We start from the raw sequence: 10578 nt of genomic DNA on the forward strand, positions 1-10578 counted from the left end.
ATTTTTATTTTTCTCTCCTCTCCTTGCCATGCGGACGCGTCGCTGATGCGGTCGCGTCGCGTGGCATTTTCTCTTTTTTTTTTTTAGAACTAATGCAGATGCAGATGCACGAAGGTACTGATAGAGAGAAGAGTTATAAAATAGGAAAAACTAAAAATAAAGAAAAGAACGATCATACCATGGTGGGTTGTCTCCCACCTAGCACTTTGCTTTCACGTCCGTAAGTTGGACGCTCCACTAGCTCAATCTTCTGCTATGTGGGGGTCTTCCAAGAGGAAGATCTCAAGCTCCTTATTTTTCTGTATCTTCTCGCCATGGTATAGCTTCAAACGGTGTCCATTAACTTTTATAAGTTCAGAGTGTGAAGGATGGCTTAGGTGATAAACTCCGTACGGTTCGGCCTTCTCTACTCTGTATGGACCTTCCCATCTTGATCTCAATTTGCCAGGCATGAGCCTCAGTCGAGATTTGTAAAGGAGGACTAAATCCCTAGGCTGGAACTCCTTTTTCTTGATGTTCTGATCATGTACAGCCTTCATATTTTCCTTGTATAGTTTTGAGTTCTCATAAGCTTCTAGGCGAAGTCTCTCCAGTTCTTGCAGTTGCAACTTCCTTTCAGCTCCGGCTTTCCCAATTTCCATGTTGCATTCCTTGACTGCCCAAAAAGCTTTGTGCTCTACTTCAACTGGAAGATGACAAGCTTTTCCATAAACTAAGCGAAAAGGACTCGTCCCAATGGGTGTTTTATATGCTGTTCTATATGCCCAGAGTGCATCTTGTAGCCTGGTGCTCCAGTCTCGTCTATGGGGTTTGACTACCTTCTGCAAGATATGCTTTATCTCTCTATTTGACACCTCGACTTGCCCATTGGTCTGAGGATGGTAAGCTGTTGCAACCTTATGAATTATCCCATGCTTCTTCATTAGTCCTGTTAGTCTCCTGTTACAAAAATGGGTGCCTTGATCGCTCACGATTGCTCGTGGGGATCCAAAGCGACAGATAATATGGTTTCTCACAAAGGAAACAAAAGTGTTAGCATCATCAGTACGGGTCGGAATTGCTTCCACCCATTTGGAAACATAATCCACAGCTAACAATATATAAAAATAACCATTAGAATTTGGAAATGAACCCATGAAGTCAATGCCCCAAACATCAAAAATCTCACAGAAAAGCATAATTTGTTGAGGCATTTCATACCTCCTGGATATATTACCAAATTTTTGGCATGGGAGACAAGATTTACAAAACTCAGCAGTGTCTCTAAAAAGAGTAGGCCACCAGAATTCACAGTCTAAGACCTTTCTAGCTGTTCTTTGAGGGCCAAAATGTCCTCCACTCTCAGATGAGTGACAGGCCTCTAAGATGGACTGGAATTCTGATTGAGGCACACACTGTCTAATTACCTGGTCAGCGCCACATCTCCATAAATATGGGTCATCCCATATATAATATTTAGACTCGCTTTTCAGCTTGTCTTTTTGATGCTTAGAAAAGTTAGGAGAAAATGTGCGGCTAACTAGATAATTAGCTACAGGTGCATACCAGGGAGATACCTCAGATACTACTTGCAGGTTATCAAAAGGAAAATTATCATCTATAGGAGTAGAATCATCCTTAATGTGCTCAAGGCGACTCAAGTGGTCTGCCACGAAATTCTGGTTACCACTCCTATCCTTTATTTCTAAATCAAATTCTTGTAATAGTAGTATCCAATGTATAAGCCTTGGTTTGGACTCCTTTTTAGCTAATAGATACTTTAAAGCTGCATGATCCGAATACACTACTACTCTAGTACCAAGTAAATAAGCTCGGAATTTATCCAGAGCAAAAACAATAGCAAGAAGCTCTTTCTCAGTAGTAGTATAATTGGATTGGGCAGTGTCTAAAGTCTTAGACGCATAAGCAATAACAAAAGGGTCCTTACCTTCACGCTGAGCCAGCGCTGCTCCTACTGCATGGTTGGAAGCATCGTACATGATTTCAAACGGCTGGCTCCAGTCTGGTCCTCTCACAATTGGGGCTTGAGTCAGGGCGGCTTTTAGCTTATCAAACGCTTGTTTGCAATCTTCATTGAACTCAAACTCAATATCCTTCTGTAGTAATCTGGATAAGGGAAGTGCTACGTTACTGAAGTCCTTTATGAATCTCTTGTAAAAACCGGCATGGCTAAGGAACGAACGGACTTCCCTCACAGAAAAGGGGTAAGGTAAACTAGAAATAACATTCACCTTTGCTGGGTCTACAGAAATGCCAGTATTAGATACCACATGTCCTAGTACAATCCCTTGTTTTACCATAAAATGACATTTTTCAAAATTCAATACAAGGTTTGTATTAATACATCTATCTAATACTCTAGATAATCCATCTAAGCAAAGGCTGAAGGAATCACCATAAACGCTAAAATCATCCATAAAAACCTCCATACAGTCCTCAATAAGATCAGAGAAAAGACTCATCATGCACCTTTGAAAAGTAGCTGGTGCATTGCACAAGCCAAAGGGCATTCGTTTGTAAGCATAAGTCCCAAAAGGACATGTAAAAGTGGTCTTTTCTTGATCCTCAGGAGCTATATGAATCTGGAAATAACCTGTGTAACCATCTAAAAAGCAATAATGTGATTTACCTGACAGGCGATCCAGCATTTGATCAATAAATGGAAGTGGGTAGTGATCCTTACGGGTTGCTTGGTTGAGACGCCTGTAATCAATGCAGACTCTCCAAGCATTCTGAACTCTAGTTGCTATGAGCTATCCATGCTCATTCTTCACTGTAGTGACTCCAGACTTCTTGGGCACCACTTGTACTGGGTTAACCCATTCACTGTCTGAAATGGGATAGATGATACCGGCTTCCAATAGTCTGGTCACTTCCTTTTTAACAACTTCCAAGATAGTGGGATTCAATCTTCTTTGGGGTTGACAGACAGGTCTTGCTCCCTCTTCTAAAAATTTTCTGTGTTCACATACTTGAGGGTTGATGCCTACTATGTCTGCCAAACTCCACCCAATTGCCTTCTTGTGCTTCCTCAGTACATCAAGTAACTGCTCTTCTTGTTGAGAAGTAAGTTCCCTTGCAATGATGACCGAAAACTTCTGCTCATCTTCAAGATAAGCATATTTGAGATGTGGAAGGAGGGGTTTCAACTCTAACTTCTGATCATGGGCAGGCTCTGTATTATCTGGAGCTTGTGAAAATGGCGAAGTGCCCTTATTGTCAGTTAAGAGGGTCCTCACACTTGGACCTTGTCCAGTGTGCCTCTCTTCTCATTCTTCCTTGTGAACTGCAGCTACAGTTTCATCTATGACATCACACTGGAAGATAGATTGATCTTCTGGAGGGTTGTTTATGACTCCATTCAGATTGAAGATTACTATGCGGCCATCTATTTCAAAAGAGTATGTTCCTGAAAAAGCATCCAATTTGAATTTTGATGTCTTCAGGAATGGTCTTCCAAGTAGAATTGATGATGGCTTATCTGAGTCATTATGGGGCATCTCCAAGATATAAAAATCAGTGGGAAATGTAAGCCCTTTAATGTTCACTAAAACATCTTCAGCAACTCCAGCCACTGTAATAATGCTTTTATCTGCTAACACAAAACGAGCTGCCGACCTTTTCAAGGGAGGGAGCCTCAAAATATCATATATAGACAAAGGTATTATACTGACACATGCTCCTAAATCATACATACAATCATAAATTACTACTCCACTAATAGTACAACTAACTATACAAGGACCTGGGTCACTTCACTTCTCAGGCAATCCTCCCATTAAAGCAGATATGGAACTACCTAAAGGAATAGTTTCTAATTCATTAATTTTGTCTTTATGTATACATAGATCTTTTAGAAACTTTGCATATTTAGGTACTTGTTGAATAACATCAAAAAGAGGAACAGTTACCTCAACCTTTTTGAATATTTCTACCATTTTGGGATCGGGTTCCAGCTGCTTCATGGGCTTCTTTGCAAGTTGTGGAAATGGAATAGGAGTATTGTTTTCTGCAGTGTCTGCGCCTCTTGGTGCTTCCTCCTGTGGTTGGACTTCTTCTTTTTCAGCTATGTCCTGTATGTCCTCTTCCTCTTCAACATCTTCTATTTCTACTACCTCTTCAGCTGAGGTGTGTTCTGGTGAGCTTGGCTCCTCCTGATTCCTTTCCTGCAGTGTGGTTCTGGACCTCAGGGTGATGGCATTAATGCCTCCTTTTGGATTGGGTAATGGTTGAGAGGGGATTCCAGTGGAGCTTGAAGGTTGGTTACTGGAATTTTGTATTGATCCAATCTGTGAAACAAGAGCTTGCAAAGTAGAGGTTAGACCATTCAGGCTGGCATTAATGTTATTCATAATGTTATTTTCCATGGTCTGTTGTCTCCGCTCAAAAGATTGTAGTATCTCTTCATTAGGGGATAAAGAAGAATGAGTAAATTGAGAGGTCTGCTGTTGGGTATTCTGTGGTCCTTGGGATTGCCTCAGATGAGGTGCTCTGTAAGGTTGGTTCTGCTGCCTGTTGTTATTATTATTCCACCTCTGATTTCTCTGATTATCTCTGCCTCCTCTGTTATTGTTGTCCCTCCAATTCTGGTTAGAATTGTTCTGCCATCCATGGCTGTAGTTGCCACCTTGATTGTACCCTTGGTTGGGGCGGTCGTAGAAATTATGAGTGGCTGCCACGGTGTTATCTTCCTGCTGGAGCTGCGAACACTCATCAGTATAATGGCTATAATCTGCACAGATTCCGCAGACTTTCTGTGGGACTAACTGTTGGCCTTGCTGTGGTGAAGGAGGTTGAGCTTGCTGAACTTGTTGTTGATTCAATTGCATTTGCTTCAGCAAGTTGGTCATTTCACAGATACTTTGAGTCAGAGTAGCAGTCTCTCTGCTAGAGGATACTTCTACAACGGCTTTTGAACGGCTTTGCTTCTGTCTGTGGTTCCTAGTAGATTCAGCTAAGTCGCTGATCAATTGCCATGCCTCACCAGTGGTCTTGTACTTCTTCATAGACCCATTGCTAGCACTTTCCAATGTGGTCTTATCTTGGGGCCTCATACCCTGTGTGATATAGCTGAGTAACAATATCTTGTCAATCATGTGGTGGGGCATGCTTCCAGAAGATTATTGAAGCGCTCCCAGTATTCAAAGAGAGTCTCGTTGTCATCTTGAACAACCGTGGAAATGTCTTTCCTCAGTTTATCAGTAACTTCAGCTGGAAAGAACTTCTCCAAAAACTCTTTTCTAAGCGTATCCTAGTTGGATACGTTTGCTAGGGGTTGAGTGTAGTACCACTCTCTTGCTTTTTCCTAAAGAGAAAACGGGAAAACTTTCAGCAGAATTGAAGTTTCATCTGTACCATCATGCCTGACAGTAGAACAGGCTGCCTGGAAATCTCTCAGGTGCTTGATGGGTTCTTGAGCAGGTAAGCCATGAAACTTGGGCATCAAATTGAGCAGTGCGGTCTTTATTTCAAAATCTGTAGCCACTGCTGGGTGACGCGCTTGAAACAGTTGCATTGTAAAATTAGGGGCTCCTTCCTCCTGGATGGTAACTCTCCTAGGTTCTGCCATGTCTTCTGCACGTGAATCAACTGAATCAGTAGAACGGGAGCTGGTTTCTTCCTCAAGTTCACTTTCAGATCCGCCCTCAGAGCGGACTAACCGACACCGAGCTCGCCTTATTCGTGAAATAGTCCTTTCAATTTCAAGATCGAATATTAGCAAGCGCGGATCAGGAAGTGAACGCGTCATTTGACGAAAGAAACATGCAGCTCATAGTAGCAAAATAAAATAAAATACAAATAAATAAATTCTAATTAATAACTTTAGCACTCTATTGCAACTCCCCGGCAACGGCGCCAAAAATTGATGGTGTGCAGAAATTGGCAAATTAAAAAGTGTTAAAACATTTACGTTGTAAGTATAGTTCTTAACTTGCCAGAAATCTGCTCCTCAATTTAGAAAGATGTCACAGAAAATTGAATTTAAAATACTGGGAGTATGAATCCCAGGTCGTCTCCCAACGAGTTGCAGAAAAGTGTGCTATTTTATTAATCAGAGGTTTTCAAAAAAAAAAGGTTTGAATTGGGGAAACAGGAAATTAAATTGATGAATTTGAATAATGTAAATAAAAGTCTTGACTGAGAATTGATTAGTTGGAATCCCCATTATTGTTGGAATGCTCTCAGGATTAATTGACAATTAGAGGTTATCCTGTTTAGTTATCCTTCACTAGGTGAAGGAAAGTTAAACAAGTTGGAATGCTACGTCCGTTCACAAGTTGCAATCCACTTATTTAAAATGGATTGGTGTTAGTGGTTAGGAGGCAATCCAACCATAAACCCAATTACAGTTTTTCCTTCAAGCCTTCCAACTCAAGGGTTTCTTTCAATCAATTCCCCATCAAGTTAGGGAACTACTCACTCATTGTAAAGGTAAAATTCATAGCATATGAAAAGAAATTAAGGAAAGACATTGTAAATAAAATTAGAATCATCAATTAAAATAAAAGTGATCCTTGTATTAAACAACCCTAAGAATATTCCAATGGTAAAATTAAACAAAGCAAAGAACATGGAAGAGTAAGACCAAGTAAAGAAAACGAACTAGAATGACGAAGTCTTGATGAGGTAATAACTCTTCTCAATATCCCAAACTATGTATGTGTAAAATAATAATCTTAAAGACTATGAATGTGTGTAGAGAAAACCTAGAGGAGAAAAAAAACTAGATATAAAACTAAAACTGTGCAGAATGAATGTTGTCCTTGGTTTCTGCATGTTCTCTGGCTCTAGTCTGCTGTTCCGGGCCGAAAACTGGGTCAAGATAGGACCCGAAATCGTCCCCAGAAAATCTACAAATTATGCAGATCGCGCACGTCACGCGATCGCGTCGCTCATGCGGACGCGTCATTCGCGTTTCTGCTTTGCCACGCGGACGCGTCGTCCATGCGGCCGCGTCACTCGTGCTATTCCATGCCGCGCGGTCGCGTCATTCATGCAGCCACGTCGCTTCAAGTTGCTCTCTTCCGCGCGGTCGCGTCATCCATGCGGCCGCGTCGCTTCTCGCTGGTCATCTCCTCAATTTCTTGTGTTCCTTCCATTTTTGCAGGCTTCCCTTCCAATCTCCAACTCATTCATGCCCTATAAAGCCTGAAACACTTAACACACGGATCACGACATCAAATGGAATAAGGGAGAAATAAAATACATAATTAAAAGTCTCTAGGAAGCAAGTTTTCAACCATAAAACATCTTTAGGAAGGAAATATAAATGCATGCTTATTTAATGAATAAGTGGGCAAAGATCATGATAAAACCACACAATTTAAACACAATATAAACCATGAAATAGTGGTTTATCAGTGTGCGTACGCACCCAAGGGTGTGCGTACGCACAGACCCTATTTTGCTAAAAATTTATATTTCTTGCAATTCTAACTGGTTCTCTAGTTTTCTAAACTTCTTAATCACTATTTAAGACTTATAACTAGTAATTAAACTTTGAGAATAATGGGAATGAATTAGGTAACTTAGAATGAGCTTTTCTATCATGAGTTTTGAAGACGGTGCCTTAGGTTTCTGAAGTTCTGAGGATGGATTAGTGGTGTATTATGACAAAGTACTATAATGATGATACATCTGTAAAACTTGAGAACTATTGTTGGTTAAGGCAAGTTTGAACACTCTGAGAGGAATGGAAATTGATTGAATACTGAGAATCTTGGGTGAATACTGTTGTGTACTGAATTTTGTTAAGTCGCTATGCGCCTGGCAAAGACGGTTGGTTAATTCCGCTTGTCGAGATCGCGGCACCGATATAAGAGCGGTTGGTTAATTCTGCTTACATTGAGATGTAAGGTTTGTGGCTAAGTATCCCGCTCGTATCCTTTCGGATCACAAGAGTGTGCCTGACAATATATTCGTGGGGGGTTCCCATTTTTATATTCGTGACCGAAAGGCGACATTCCCATGGAAATGTGTCGGGTTGGCAGTTGAACCGACAGTGTGATATCACAGCCAAATAGGACAGGCATTCATGATGTGCATATTCTATATGTTTGTTTGATTTGCTGACTTGCATTATTTGCCTAATTGTATAACATGTTTAATTGCTTCTTGCACTACAATATTTTGGGTCTATGGCCACGGTTTTTTTTGTCACGGTAAAAAACCGTGACCATAGACCTGGTTTTTTAGGGTGACCAAAAAAAAAGGCTATAGTCACGGTTTTTTAAAAAAGGTTGGCCTAAAAGGGTCTATGGTCACGGTTTTGAGGGGTGACCTAAAGGGGTCTATGGTCACGGTTTTTTACAGTGACCAAAAGGGGTCTATGGTCACGGTTTTTCAAAAAAGGGTGACCTAAAAGGGTCTATGGTCACGGTTTTGGAGGGTGGCCTAAAGGGGTCTATGGTCACGGTTTTGGGGGCTGGCCTAAAAGGGTTTATGGTCACGGTTTTGGGGGTGACCTAAAGGGGTCTATGGTCACGGTTTTTTACAGTGACCAAAAAGGGGCTATGGTCACGGTTTTACAAAAAAGGGTGACCTAAAAGGGTCTATGGTCACGGTGTTGGGGGGTGACCTTAAGGGGTCTATGGTCACGGTTTTGGGGGTGGCATAAAAGTGTCTATGGTCACAGTTTTGGGGGTGGCCTAAAGGGGTTTATGGTCACAGTTTTGGGAGGTGGCCTAAAAGGGTCTATGGTCACGGTTTTAGGGGTGACCTAAAGGGGTCTATGGTCAGGTTTTTTACAGTGACCAAAAAGGGGCTATGGTCACGGTTTTTCAAAAAAGGGTGACCTAAAAGGGTCTATGGTCACGGTTTTGGGGAGTGACCTAAAAGGGTCTATGGTCACGGTTTTGGGGGTGACCTAAAGGTATCTATGGTCACGGTTTTTTACAGTGATCAAAAAGGGTATATGGTCACGGTTTTTCGGAAGGGTGACCTAAAAGGGTCTATGGTCATGGTTTTGAGGGTGACCTAAAGGGGTTTATGGTCACGATTTTTTACAATGACCAAAAAGTGTCTATGGTCACAGTTTTTTAAAAGGGTGATCTAAAAGGGTCTATGGTCACAGTTTTGGGGGTGACCTAAGGGGTCTATAGTCACAGTTTTAATCATTTGAGTTTAATTAATTAAAATTTTTATGTATTTTTTATAATTTTAAATATTTTATCTTTTAAAAATTTTAATAATTAAAAACTAATAATAATTTTATATGATTTATTTTAAATATTAAAATTTTAAATTTAATTTTATAAATAAAAAATTAAGTTGAATACTATTAATTTTAAATTAAAAAAAGATTTAAAACTTAATAACATAAAAAATGATTTAATAACTTAATAATGATTTAAAAAATTATTTATAATTAGTTACTTTATAGAAATTGAAATTAAAGTTGTGATAGAAAAATAATGAAATGTAATATAATTTAATTTAGGTAATCGATATTTTAGATTTAAAATCGTATTTTGTAAAATGTGATTTGTAAGACCCATAATTTTCAAAAAAAATATTATTTGAGTTAATTTCAATTTATATATTCATTAAATACTTTATTTTTAGAAATTATTTTATTAAAAGTAATTAAATTAAGTTTTGATAATTAAATGAGAAATGATTAAATGAATTTTTATAAATACTTAAAGTTTAAGTAATTTTATTATAATTAGATATTTTATAAATTGAAATTAATGTTTCGGTGATAGAAAAATAATAAAAAATTATATCATTTAATTTGAATAATTAGTATTGAGTTTAAACTATATTTTATAAAAATGTGATTAATATATTTATTTTATAATTTAAATTAAAAATAATTAGTTGAACTTAACAATATGTTGATAAATAATGTTCTTAAATATTTTTAATAGAGTATATTTGATTTTAAAATTTCTCTACCCTCTAATTTTATCAAAATATCTATTCATATCTATCCTTTATTCTTTTATAAAATCCTTAATTTCTAATCCCAATTCCGAAATTAAAATTAGAAACCTAATTCCCAAATTGGGAACCTAACCCTCATTTTCCCCTTTCCTCAGAGGCTGAAACACGCAGCCTTCACCCCCTTTCTCCTTCACCCACTTAACGCACAACACACCCACACCAGCCACAGAGAGGAAGAGAGGGAGCTGCGCCACGTTACCGTCCAGTCACTGTCCGGCTCGCCATCACCGGTGTCTCACCGCCATCACTATGGAGACCAAACGCCGTTGAGCTTCTTGTTGCTGCCTTGGAGTCCGTCGTCAGGTTCGAGTTGAAGAAAGAGGGATTCATAGATTCAACGTCGCGTAGAGAGGGATTTGTTGTTGTCGTTGCGTGCCGTCGTGTGCTGTCGCTGTTGTTCGAGTCGTCGCCATCGCCGTGGGTGAAGTCCGCCGCTGACGCCAGTTGAGGCCGCTGCTATGGAACAGAGATGAGAGAGAGACGTTGGGAGGAAACTGTGAGCTGCAAGCCGCTGACCGAGAAGAAGCTCTGCCTTTGTCGCCGTGTTAGAGTCGTTGCTGCCAACGCCACGCACTGCCGTTAGCGCTGCCGTTGAAGGGAGCTCACCGTCACAGTTCAATCATCATTGAG

The sequence above is a fragment of the Arachis hypogaea genome, chromosome 19, assembly GCF_003086295.3.
Source record: "Arachis hypogaea cultivar Tifrunner chromosome 19, arahy.Tifrunner.gnm2.J5K5, whole genome shotgun sequence".
Classification (NCBI taxonomy): Eukaryota; Viridiplantae; Streptophyta; class Magnoliopsida; order Fabales; family Fabaceae; genus Arachis; species Arachis hypogaea.